The following is a 12,926-nucleotide window of genomic DNA, read 5'->3' as shown; positions in this document are numbered from 1 at the left end:
CTGTACGGATGAAACGATATATTCTGTCTAGATCTTCTTTCATATCTGGTAGGGTGACTAGATACTCGGTCACCTTTCTCACGCGTAATGAATATAAAACCATATTATCCTCGCCTGGAACTGGATCATAGCCACATTCGGTAAGGGCTTTTCTTATTTCTGCAACAGACTGATGTCTGGGCGTACGCTGTGACGCTTGTGCATGTAATTCGGCTAACGTTAAACGCTTGTGTGGCGGCGGGGTCTGAGGAGGACCTCCCCCTGCGGCCCCTAAACTAGAGTCGTCTACTGATGCTCTTCGTCCTGGCAGAGTGGGAAATGGAAATGCAGGCTGGACTTGTATGGCGGGCTGGACCGGGGGTACCGTAACAGGTACTCCGGTGTCTGGAGGAGCGGGAAGTGCCTGATTTACAGGGACTGGCGGAGCGGGATTTGCATATTCTGGGACTGTGTCGTCCAAATAGGACGAGATGAAAATATCAGCTGCGGTCGGTTCGTGACGTAGCTTGAGCGGAACTAATGGTGGCGGGAAATTACTGGATGCCTCCGGGGTCGCTTTTGGCAAGCCCTCGGCAAGAAGAGGATACATACCCTTGATGAGGGCATGCCTCTGTCTGTCTGACTGTTCGGTTTTAACTCGTTCACCTATCTCGATTAGTTCCCTTTCCTGGGCTCGTTCCAAGGATTCTCTACTTAGTTCTGACTTTCTGATTTCTTTTTCGGTTCTTTTATGAGATTCTTTGCGCCATAACTCGATGGCATCTTTCTGTGACTGTCTGGCTTTCTTTTTCCATAATGCTTCTTCTACTCGCATGATGCACTCGGCATCCCATGTACCCGATACGGGCCATCTATACTTTTCCTCTAACTGTTTGGTATACTCTACCCATAAATCTAGATACAATATGGCGCTTATGCCATGCTTCTGATACATAAAATGACCTGGACTGTCCCTAGGCGGGACAGGAACTGCTGCTTCTAGCAGACCTTTTCTGGTTTTGAACTGACGCAGTTTTGAAAAGAGCGGCATAACTGAACTATAATCTGGACATAACACAATACACAATAAACACGATAATTACTTCACACTCATACCACGACATTAAAATACATGAATAACATTCAGAATAACAGTTCGAACAGAATACTACCTGGAATACGGAAAACAGAATACATGAATTTTCTCGAGAACAGAACTGACTAGAACAGAAACTAGATGCACTGCTGAAACAGTACGAAACTTACCGGTCTCATACAGAGACACGTCAGAACCCGCATCCACCGAAGTGGACACTTCGTTTGTGGGCCTGTGTACCACCAACCCACGGACCAGAGTCAATTAGATTGACCCTGTCTAGATACTACCCCAGCAACGGTACTCACCGGGCAGCAAGAACGGAAGGCCTCGGACTGGACTGGACTGCTTCGACGCCGGACGGACGAACTTCGGACTTCTGTTACGGGTGGGCCTCCGGATACCTCGGACCTTGGACTCTCGGCTTGGGCTCTGGTCGGGACTCGCCGCATTCCTCCACCGTCTCGTCTGGATGCTGGACCGCCTCCTCCGTCTCCTCCGTGGGCCTGAGGGATACTTGAAGCAGAAATATCTGCCGGTGCGCAGAAGAGTTCCGTCACGACTGCAGAGGGTCAGGGGGCCGGCGTGGCTTCACCGACGCGTGGGGAAAGGGCAAGTCCCTATTCGGGCGCCATTATGTGGTAAATAAATAAATAATACCTCTATTTTTGAATGGATAAATGAATAACAGACAGCTCAATAAATAAGAGTCAAGATTCGAGGTAGTAGGAGTTTGCAGGTTTATTACAGCATAAAGGACAGGAACAGGACAACCTGCATAGGAATAGGATGGCAGGGCCTGACAGGGGGGCCCCGACAGCTGCCGGGCAGGATCTGGGATGAGCGCGCTAACATTTAATAACAATACACGATCATATATACTAAAACAGTTGCATTACAATACATACGATAGGCGGAGCAGTGGGTGTGGTCAATAGCAGTCGCGAAAGATAAGGGTGAAAGTAGGTGTAACAGAGGCGTATACATAGACATGTGATGCAAACGTAACAGAATATGTCATGAATGGGGTGGAACATGGAGGGGGCTACCTAAGGAGCCGGGACCTCTGACCTAATGGTGCGCGCAAACTGGCAATGACGTGTTACTAGAAGAAGCTGGGGGCTTCGAACTCTGTGCTAGGAGCAAAGACTGAAGTCTGGAGAGTCAGGGCGACATGTACCTAAGCACTATCTAGTATCTGATGTTTAGAGAACATGTTGATAGAATCCAAAAGTTATCGGGGTAAAGGCGAACAGACTCTAAGACTGGAGCATGCATTATTCTACATGTAGTGCGTGATGAAGAATATTAAATTGACCATTAATACAGTATTTCTCTAACATGGAGACGTAGAGGCTAGACAATGACGGAAACTATTGATGCAGATCAGTAGCTTAGGAATGCAGAGAAGGAGGACTGAACTGATAACTGGAATCATAACATACTCTTGGCAGACTCAGAGGAAGAGCCAGGCTGAACCGGGCACTGCAAGGCAGGAAGTAAGTGAAGGGTCAGGAACACAGGTGGGGGCTGTATCGCTCCTCAGCGAGGCTCAGGAGACAGAAGCTGAATCTGGTGTCCAGGCCCTTTTGAGGCCTAGAAACGGGGACTTTACAATGGAATAACGTGCACACTGAGAAACGTGGCAACGTAGCTTTACATAGGTCGGATATTCGTAGTATTCACGAGAACCGGAAACTGGCATACTAGAGGTGGACACAACTGTAATTGCGTCTTTAATCGAACATGGTGAATACATATGCATATTAATCGTGCACACATAACATATGATGGAGGACGCGTAGGGACACAGAACATGGCAAAATTTACTTTTCCACACAACACCCGAGAACTATAAACGTTAGCAGAAAAATCAATCCATGATTTCTCATCAATTGTCACCTCAATCTTTACTCCATCTCCACAGGAAAAAAACGGGATGTTTACCACCTGCTAAAAAGAGATACAGTCCCTGCGTAGAGCTGCTTCGTACAGTGCATCCCAAGCTTGGTCTTTTAGTTCTTTCATTCATACCTTTCTGGCAAGGTTGTATGCCCTCCTACATGCTCTAATTTCCCTCTGGTCTCTTACAGTTCTATGCAGTGCAGTTTTCAGTTTAGTGTAAGATCTAGTACAGTTTGAATCAAACCAACTATTTTCCTTAGTAGAGCCACCCTTTATCTTTGTTGTAAGCGAAACTTGAACCACTGTAGTGATTTCAGCAAAAGCCCTCAAGGTGTCTTCAGAAGTGGTGTTTTCATTTAGGCATTCTACTATGTGGTCATATGATTTAGCAATGATCTTTTTGTTCAACTCCTCTGGGTCTTTCGTACCCCAATGAAGTGAGTAACCATTTTGGCGTGATAGGACAATATTCTGTGTCCAAGCCAAACTATTGAAGTAAGACCGCCGCTTGGTGATGGTTAGCTCAATACTAAGGGGCAAATGGTCACTCAGGACATTGGTGTGGATTTCATAATTTCCAAACCAAGTAGCATAGCGGGCTGGAATAACTATAAAATCAATTGTGGATTTACAGCCTCTGCCAATAAATGTATGATCAAAATCCACAGGAGGAGAACACAGCATGTTTGCAAAACCCAGATCATGTGTGGCCAATAGATCACTAAACTTATCTCCCCAGTCAGTATGTGTGAAATGAGACATGGGCTCAATCCCTTCATTTACTACTCCACACTGCCCTGTTCCTGCCAGTGTGCCTATATATAAATTAAATTCACCTCCCCAGATTATAATCACGTCAGAGTCTTTTTGTGCTCTTATCTTATTTAATTCCTCGCTAAGTGTTTTTAGAACCTCCCACAGTTGACCCCTCTCAATATAATTATAAAAATTGACGGCATGTACAGCTAAATTACAATTCAAATAAACAATAACAATTTGGTAAAAAGTGATTGATATGCTTGTTTCTATTCTCAAAACCCCCAGCAAATTAAAGATATAAACACATATACCTTTTTTTTTTTTTTTTTTGGTGCAAAACTTTTATTAAGCACTGTCAGGAGTACACAGCGTCTCGCCAACAACCCGGAGGCCGGCCGCTATCAATGCATATATACATTACAAAGAATGACAGAAGTACATCGGAGCGAACGTAATCGCGTCAATCAATAGCATCCAAGTGACAAGTGCAGCTTCTATACAGTGAAATCAATGCGTCTTGCATTTTTATGTATTGAACGTCAACATCAACATGTGCAGTGTCTAGGCGAACCCAGGGGGGGGGGCGCGCGCATGAGCGGGTATATCAGGCCGCGGGAGGGACGCAGCTGGCAAAGTCATAAGCCCCTAATTGAAGTAATGGCGGGCGTCTGTGTCATAGGTGGTAGACCGGTAATCGCCTGAGTGGCATCATGGGAGTGAGAGCAAACCACTAAGAGCCTAGAAATGGGGAGGCAGGGGAGACGGAGGTAGGGGGGGGGGTTGGGATTCGGGAGGGAGGGGGGGAGAAGCTAGTACATCCAGCCAGACATGTAAGCCCAGGACTTTAAATTCAGGACCAGGAAGCGGCACCGTAGTGTCCCACTATCCCAACCTCAAGCGCTGTCATCTTCCAGTGGGTCAGTTAACAAATAACATTGTAACGGGGCCCAAATATCAGTAGGCCTAGAAGTAGGTGGCAACAGCTCGGAGTAAGTATGCAATTGTTCCTGACAGTATACCATGTCGCTCATCCAATCCTTAAACTTGGGCGCTCTTCCTCTCCCCCATCTACAGGCCACCCTGCGTTTAGCCAGAAGCATAGCCAGCGCCACAAATTTGCGGTGAGCCGCCTGGAGTGGTGCAACATACCCCAGAAGGGGCAACAATGGGGACGGACCCACCGTCTCGTGTATCATTTTGGACATTGCTTGAAATACCTGGGTCCAGTATCTGCTCACTTCGGCACATCCCCATGCAAGGTGAAGGAAGTCAGCCCCAGTATCCCCACACCTGTCACACGCGTCTGTAGGCCTTAGCTGAAATCTGTGTAAGCGCGCTGGGTTATGGTACAGTCTGTGTAGGAATTTATAATGAATTATCCTATAACGGCTATTGGAGGATATGCGCTCGGTCTGTTGCATGCAAAATTCCCATTGTGCATCCGTAAGAGTCAAGGCTAAGTCCTGATCCCATTTGTGCCTAGCGGGCAGCGCAGTGTAGGTCGTGTTAGCGCGGACAGATTTATAGAGTGTTGTTCACCAGCTTATTGGGATTTTCGTGGAGCAGCATGTTTTGTAGGGGAAGAAGCACCGGGGGCTCACAGGGGAAGTCAGGTGTGATGGCTCGCAGCCCGTGTCTGAGCCTGATATAATAGAACAGGTCTAGGGATGTTGGCTGAATGCTCTCATATAATTGGTCCTTGGTACGGAAGGTGCCATCACGATACAAGTCCCCCCATGTAGTGACATGTATGCTTTTCAGCAATTTTTGAAAGCCAGCTTCCTGCAGGAGCGGGAGCTGTGGGTGGTAGGTCAGTGGCAATAGCGGAGCATATAGGAAGTGTAGGTCAAGCCGCATAGTAATGGATTTCCATGCCGTGACCGTGCTAGACACCCTAGTGGGAGTCTTGTCTCTGCCTTCAACTTGGGAATAGAGTGCGCCTTCAATGGGAGTTGGGTGGGCCAACCAGTGTTCAGCCGCCAATTGAGGCATATATCTCTGCTGACGCACCCAGAAGTATGCGTAGTGGGCCTGAGCAGCCCGATAGTAAAGCTCAAAGTCAGGGATACCGAAGCCTCCCTGCGAAAATGGCCGAATGAGGATCTCCCATCTGAGTCTTGGTGTCTTCCCACCCCACACCAGTCGGAGCAACTCCGAACGGAGTAGCCGAAAGAAATGGGGTCCGGGATGAAACGGAATGTTCATAAAGAGGTACAAAAGTTGAGGGAGTATTACCATCTTAACCAATGAGGCCCGCCCGGCCATGGAAAGGGGGAGTGATATCCATCTGGATATATTGTCACTTATCTTGTCCATCACAGTGCCATAATTAGCACGAATCAGCTCTTCTCTACTCTTCTCCACATGTATACCCAGGTATTTAAAATCTCCTGTACACCAGGCAAGTGGGAACTCTAGCGGAAATTGACTCGTTGAAGCCGTAAGGGGAAAGACACAAGACTTACTCCAGTTAATTTGGACTCCCGAAAGGGCACCAAACCGTATAAATTCCCGGAGTATGGGATGTAGGTTGTAACCCTGGGCGTAGTTCGCGTAGCCGCACTCCGCGAAGCTACGCGAAGACGCACTTGCACTCCGCGAGCTACGTGTAGCTCCGCGGACATGCGTAGTAGCTTGCTAGACCCGTTCGCGCGCCGTTTTTCGTCTTCGGGAGCGCGGTGCGCGTGTTCGGGGCGCTGCCTGCATGCTCGCAATAGCTAGGGCGCTAAGTTACTCAATGAGGTTTGTCCCGCCCGCTTGCGTTCCCTTATTTCCGGTTCCGGGTCACAAGTAACGTGTTCGCGTTGTGTTAGACATGTTCGGGAACTCATCTTCTCGTTCGCACTGCCAAAGTGCGTGATCGCGTCAAATATCGCGCGAACTTACCGCGGCGGTCGCGACGGGCAGAGCCATCTTCGATTTCACACTCTGGCTATGGTTTTGGGCCTACTTCAGCATCTCACTCCTATCTCTTCCATCCTGGTCTTTTCCCTCAGTTTTTCTAACTTTCTTTACTTCTTACCTATTTCTGTCTGTGCCTAGGTTTATATTTCTCATTTTATTTTTACTTTTACCACTTTTTTTGCAACTTTTCTCTTGTTTTATATTACTTCCTTCTTTTATCTTTCTTCTTTCTTCCCCTAACCTTTTTGTCTTCAACTTTCCTTCTCCCCTCCACCCAGAACCATGGTGAAGGGTGCCAGCAGAATCGGCGGCTCAAAGGGCAAGGCGGCTGTGCCTAAAAAAACCAGGCTGCCTTGCGGCAGAATGCGCCCGGCAGGAGTGACGCCCCGCCAACTTTTTGGGGAGGAGGAGTTGGCCGCCCTGGTCTTTTTTATCCAACGTCACCTCCCCTTGACTTTGGCAGCAGGCGGCAGGCCCGGCTCCGGATACCAGCACATTGAAGAGCGTCTCCGGCGGTGGGCGAAGGTGCGCCGTGCAGTCTTCCGCTGCTCCGGTATCCGGCGTACCCACCATCAGCTGTCCCACCGCTGGGCCGACATTTTGGACCGGGAGCAGGACCTGTTGGACCTGCTTGGTGTGGAGGTTGTGGGTCTTGGTGAGTGGCTACCCCAAAAATAAAGTGTGTATATATATATATATATATATATATATATATATATATATATATATATATATATATATATATATATATATATATTTATATACATATAGATTATATATATATATATATATATACATATATATATATATAGTTGTATAAATATTGTTATTGTATCTTTGTAAATATTGGCTGAATAAGTAACGCGATGACTGTTGCCCCTAGTTACATTTGCGATGTATTCCGGTATATCTACTGTCATTGTATGACAGTGTTCTTCTTCTTCACTGGCTCTTGCGTGTTGTTTCAACTTGGCGCTAGCTGTTGCTGTTTATTGATGTGAGATTTTCTTTATTGCTGAGAACTGAAGTTAGTTAATGCTATTAATAGAGTCTTGTCCTTCCTTTGTCCGTCAGTGAAATAGCGGTGGATGGATAATTGTACGTTGTTTGCATATTGTAGCATTTTTTTCACGGCCTTCTCTTCTGCATGAATGGAATCCTTTTCTTGCAAAGAATGCTAACGTTACTTTGTTCTTCTTACCTCAGCCAGGGCCGGCTCTAGGGGGCATGTGCAAGCTGTGCAACTGCACAGGGGCACCAAACTTCAGGGGCCACCGCACCAATAGATATCCTTAATTTAATAATACTCTAAGGATGGATACATATTTGCGTTGCGGCCCCTGGCATGGATTTGTTGCCTCCGGCTCTGTTCCACTGTAGCAGTGTGATTTGCAATTATGTCTATGTTTCACATCACTCAATGTATTTATCTATGTTTATTATTTTAATTTTTACATGAACCACAGAACCCAGGGGCAAGCAGAATACAGGGACCGAGTCGGCGGGTGAACCACCAGTTACACAGAGCTCCTCTACTGAGGATCCTGCTGCTGTCCCCAGTAAGTCCAACAGTGCTTGTTTTTTCCTCTGTAATGTGTCTGCAGTGCTTTGTCAATTGACAGCAACCAAGTAGGCATCCAGAATGATGTTTGTCTAGTATTTTTGTAAACGTTAGTATACCACTACTAGTCTTGTGGGTATTCTTCTATCTCCTATGGAGTTATATACATATTACACAACTATGTAACTATGCACACGAAAATTGGATGTTGTTGGTACTGATAGGCAGGTTGGACCTTACTTACACCTCAGTCACAGAACTCTGAGGAACGCACAATTCACTGAACGTCAGCCTATATGGCCTGAGTCATTGGTCTATTGTTCAAATCACACTCCTGAACCCCAATACCAAGATGCCGAATGCTTTTAGGACACAAACGGTTACCTAAGAAACCCCCTTTTGCTCACTCACTCGTGTGAGTCTCTAAGACAACAGACACTGAAAATAAACTTCAGAGTCAAAGTGGTCATTCAAAAGCTTTATTTTGTTAGAAGTAAGTAAGTAACATCAATGTTTTTAAGTGCTTCCGTCCAATACGTTGAAGGGCCCACCAGAAAAAATCCAGAGTTAAAACAGGCATAATAAAGTAATCAACATTTGTACAGCTACTAGTGCACAATAGGGAAATGTGGCAACTATCGGAGACCTCTCACCAACGTATACTGGTCAGATATTCCTCTTTTTTTGTAAGCTATGGAAATGTCCGCTTCGTAGAAGGCAATCTTCTCACCTGCCGAAAAATAATGACAAAAGTGGTGCACGTTAGACAGTATTAAATACATTTATGCCAGTTTTATGCAGCCATGCTAAAAAGAAGTTGTAACCTGTAAGCAAACTCTATCCCACAATCCACATAGAAAACTTAAATACGGGCCCTTTTACTTTCCCACCTCTTCAGGTGTATGCATTGAACAATGATGTGTTGCCCCAGAGCGTCTTCTCGTACTGCGCAACAAGCTGCGAGTTAACACATGCGCAAAACTGGATACATTGATGTACAAAGGTTACATAGTTCACTTCCAATTTCCAAGGACTAGAGTAGCAGGACAGATGAGATGAGCTTGGGTACCATACCATAACAATGAATGCTAATAATATGTGTAGTGACTCTGCTGTACTATGCAATGTGGACTCATACTGATTACGTACGTTGGACTTAACTGTTTTGAAGAACTCCATTCTTGGTGAACAAGTACAAAGGGGGCTGTGCATCCATCTAAAAAGGCGTACTTATTTTTATAGGTGCAGAACCCTTACCATCGACCAGTGCCGACGGGGACAGCGGCGCTGCTTCAGCGCTCCCGGCGGGGACAGGAGGAACAGAGGCACCTACACCAGCAGCAGTGGGGGGGGAGCCAACAGCGGCGGGCGATGGTAAGTTACATTCAATAGTGATCTGCATTACTTGGTGGGAGGGGAAAACTTTCTCACTGTACTCTACTGGAAAATATATGATGTTACCTTTACTTGTCATTAGCATGCTAAGCATTACCACTACAGTAATGCAAGTGCCTGATAGCAGTCGGATGCATGGGTTGTTGTTAAAGCATGTAAAGGGGAAAACACAGCTGCCAGCGTGGTTGGGAGACACACCCAATACCGGTGGTTAGTGGATAGTCTCAGCAGCTGCGGTGTTTTGGGCAAACCCAAAGGCAAGGGAAGGAGGGGACGACTGGGTGCATGGGTCGTTGCTGGTGAAACACAAACCAAATAAGGTTTGTTGCGCGGTATAAAGTATTATAGTCTTTACTAGACATGTGCTACTAGCTGCCCCCTGTTAATTAATGTTACTTTGAGAGTGTTCCCGCCTTCCCGGAACAAAAGGAGATATGTAAAAGACAGGTGTTCGTTCTAATGTGTGTGACCGTTGAAGTACACCCATGCTAATAGGGCAGGCATAAAGCCGTGACAAAAAGTCCGAAAAATTAATAGAGGCTGTAGAATGTTCAAGATAGACGCAACACAATTTCTGGTACTCAGCTTGCTTGCTAGTGCTACTGTGCCGCCCACTATGTGTTGAATCAATGTTGTGTTCTTGATTTGCGGGGAGTTTGGATTAACAATTCTGTTTCTTTCTTTATAGTTACTCCTTCCCAAAAACCAACCAGGAAGGAGTTGGCAGTCCGGGCCCGGCAGCGGAAACTGCAGGCAATTGTAGAGGCCTACCGCCGGCTGGTGGATCAGGCCGAGGAGGAGGAGGAGGAGGCGGCGGCAGCAACTGCTGCCTCTTCCAATGCCCCGGGCCCCAAGCCTGCAGGACTACGTCGCCGTGGTCAGGCAGCCGCCCGCCGCCGCATTGTTACATCTTCGGCGGCCCCCCCACAACAACAACAACAACAACATGCATGCAAGTGTAGGTGCCGTGATTTCAAAGCAAAGATTCTCCGCCGGGTAGCGAAGTTGGAGGAGGAGCGGAAGAAGCAGGAGGACGGTCTAGAGGAGCGTGTCAAGATACTGGTGGACAAACACCTGAAAGCCCGCCGGCTTTGAAATGGACCCTGTTTTTTGCCCCTTTTTTAATCCTTTTGTTGGTGGGTGGGATGTGGGAGTTGGGGTGTACATTTGGGTTGAAATTTGGTTGGGGTTAGGGGAGGGTAGGGACAGCTCTGGGTCAGGGGGTTACATTTGTTATATATTTTATTTTTCTATTATCATTATTAAAATATAAAAATAAAACAAAGATATTATTTTCACAAGAAAACATTTGAAGTTCATTTGTGTTTGTTGGGGGGGTGGAGGGGGGACTGTTTCACCAAATAATGTACGTTGTGCAACATGAACATGCACTACGAACGATAAATTAAGTACTGACTGCACCTGTAGTAGTAGGGTCACAAGTGCATAAATAATTTATATTATTAAATAACATGGGAAAATTGCCCATCACGTGAGTCTGAAGTTACTACTAGTATACTTTAATTCCATGCACATTTGCTCAGAGTCGGCTAAACAATCCTATGCAATGCATTGCATCATTCCTTTAACATACCTGTCCTAGTTGTCAGGGAAGAGGAGCTCGTCCTCAAACTCTGTGCGTTCAGACAGAAGTAGGTCATGTAACCCAGTAGTGAGGACGTCTTCTTCACACTCGCTTTCTTCATCCGGCGGTGATTCACGTACTTGATAGTCTGGTGGTATGAAGCGTTGATTCATTTTTATCATTGTCAGCCGCTCCACGCTTTTGGGGGAGAGACTAGTCCTTTTCGATGTGACAATGGCACCAGCAGCACTGAAAACCCGCTCAGAGGAGACACTGGCTACAGGACAAGCCAGATACTTTATCGCCAGCCTGCTCAGCACTGGCCACTGTCTCCTTCTTTCATACCAATAGACCAATGGGCTTTGCTCCATGAACACCTCTGTTGTGTCATCCAGATATGCCTGAACCATCCGCTCAATGTTCATTGGTGCTCGGCTTTGCTGGTCCTCTTTTCCCTTTGCAACAGCAACGGACTTACCCATCCCTTTCTGTATAAAAAAAGCAGTTATGCTTTTGGTTGGGTCTGCTGAATCAGATCGTGTAGGTGCTGCTTTTGGTACTGTTGGTGCCTGCTGGAAAGCAGACGCACTGCTCTCACGCTGTGAAGAACTTGCGTCAGGAGTACTTGGACTGGCCTGGGCTGGCAGTGGCAGGCCTTTAAGTAACAGCCGTTCAGTTTCTAACTCATTAGCTTCCGCAGCTATGGAAGTTTTGTACTTGTCAACATCCTCATCTGAAAATGGAATTACTTCGTTACTGCTGACAAATAATTTGTACCGTGGATCCAAGATTGTTGCAGTTATGTAATGTTCACCTGACACAATATTGTTGAGCCTTACATTTTCACACAAGCGGTTGACTAAGCCCTTGGCTAAGGTATATGCATCAACTTTTTGTTCGTCACCTTCGTATGTTTCACAGACCTCCTTCACCTGTTGCTCAAGCATGTACAACAATGGGATGGCTTGGCCCATAGTACAGTCCTCCCTGCTAACTGCACGTGTGAAGACCTCAAAGGGTTGTAGCATCTCTGTGATGCATTTAATGAGGTCCCACTGCCACATCTCAATGGTCAGGGCTTTAAGATTAACAGTAGGATCCCCTAATCTTCTTGACATGACATAAGCATTCAGTGGGATGTACTGCTCAAAGAGACGCTCAAGCATGAAATAAGTTGAGTTCCAACGTGTTGGGACCTCCTGTATCAGTGCTTTGACTGGCAACCTATGCTCTTGCTGAATGACCCGTAGCAGCTTCCGTCCTTTGAAAGAATGGTTAAAGTGCGTGCATATTCTTCTGCAGATGGCCATTATGTTGCTGACTTTGGCTTCATTTTTCAGAAAGTCTTGCACGACTAAGTTTATGCAGTGTGCCAAACAGGGTACCCTGAAATAATGTCCTTCTCTCATTGCCTTCACTACATTACTGCCATTGTCGGTGGAAACAAAACCAATCTTAAGGCCTCTTGGTTTCAGCCATTCAAAGACCTTGTCATTAAAGTCAGACAAAATGTTTTCAGCAGTATGACTTTTGTCCATACCAAACATGGCTATAGTTGCATGTCTGCGCGTATCATTAAAAATTCCAGCAACGTCACGGAGGCCTGAAGTTAACTTGTCTTTAACACCTGCAAAAGAGATCCAGTGTGCGGTGATGCACATGAAATCTGTAGCATCGCAACTGCTCCACATGTCTGTTGTCAGGTGGATACAATGGACAACACTCTGTTGTAAGGCTTTCCC

General features: G+C 46.3%; 2 long non-coding RNA genes across 2 annotated transcripts; one reads left to right on the top strand and one right to left on the bottom strand.

Moving 5' to 3' along the window:
* The first annotated feature begins 8,135 nt into the window (after positions 1 to 8,135).
* Positions 8,136 to 10,732, top strand: LOC144755354 (uncharacterized). Its single transcript, XR_013594882.1, has 3 exons — positions 8,136 to 8,202; positions 9,447 to 9,578; positions 10,288 to 10,732. It is a non-coding gene; the product is annotated as an uncharacterized LOC144755354 (long non-coding RNA).
* Positions 8,670 to 11,571, bottom strand: LOC144755349 (uncharacterized). The gene is made up of 2 exons (XR_013594881.1): positions 11,194 to 11,571; positions 8,670 to 8,934 (listed from the first exon to the last, which is right to left on the bottom strand). It is a non-coding gene; the product is annotated as an uncharacterized LOC144755349 (long non-coding RNA).
* Positions 11,572 to 12,926: the final 1,355 nt, after the last annotated feature.

Source organism: Lissotriton helveticus, chromosome 1_1 (assembly GCF_964261635.1).
Source record: "Lissotriton helveticus chromosome 1_1, aLisHel1.1, whole genome shotgun sequence".
Lineage (NCBI taxonomy): Eukaryota > Metazoa > Chordata > Amphibia > Caudata > Salamandridae > Lissotriton > Lissotriton helveticus.
The sequence above is the reverse complement of the archived record's forward strand: the minus strand, read 5'-3'. Positions and strand labels throughout refer to the sequence as shown.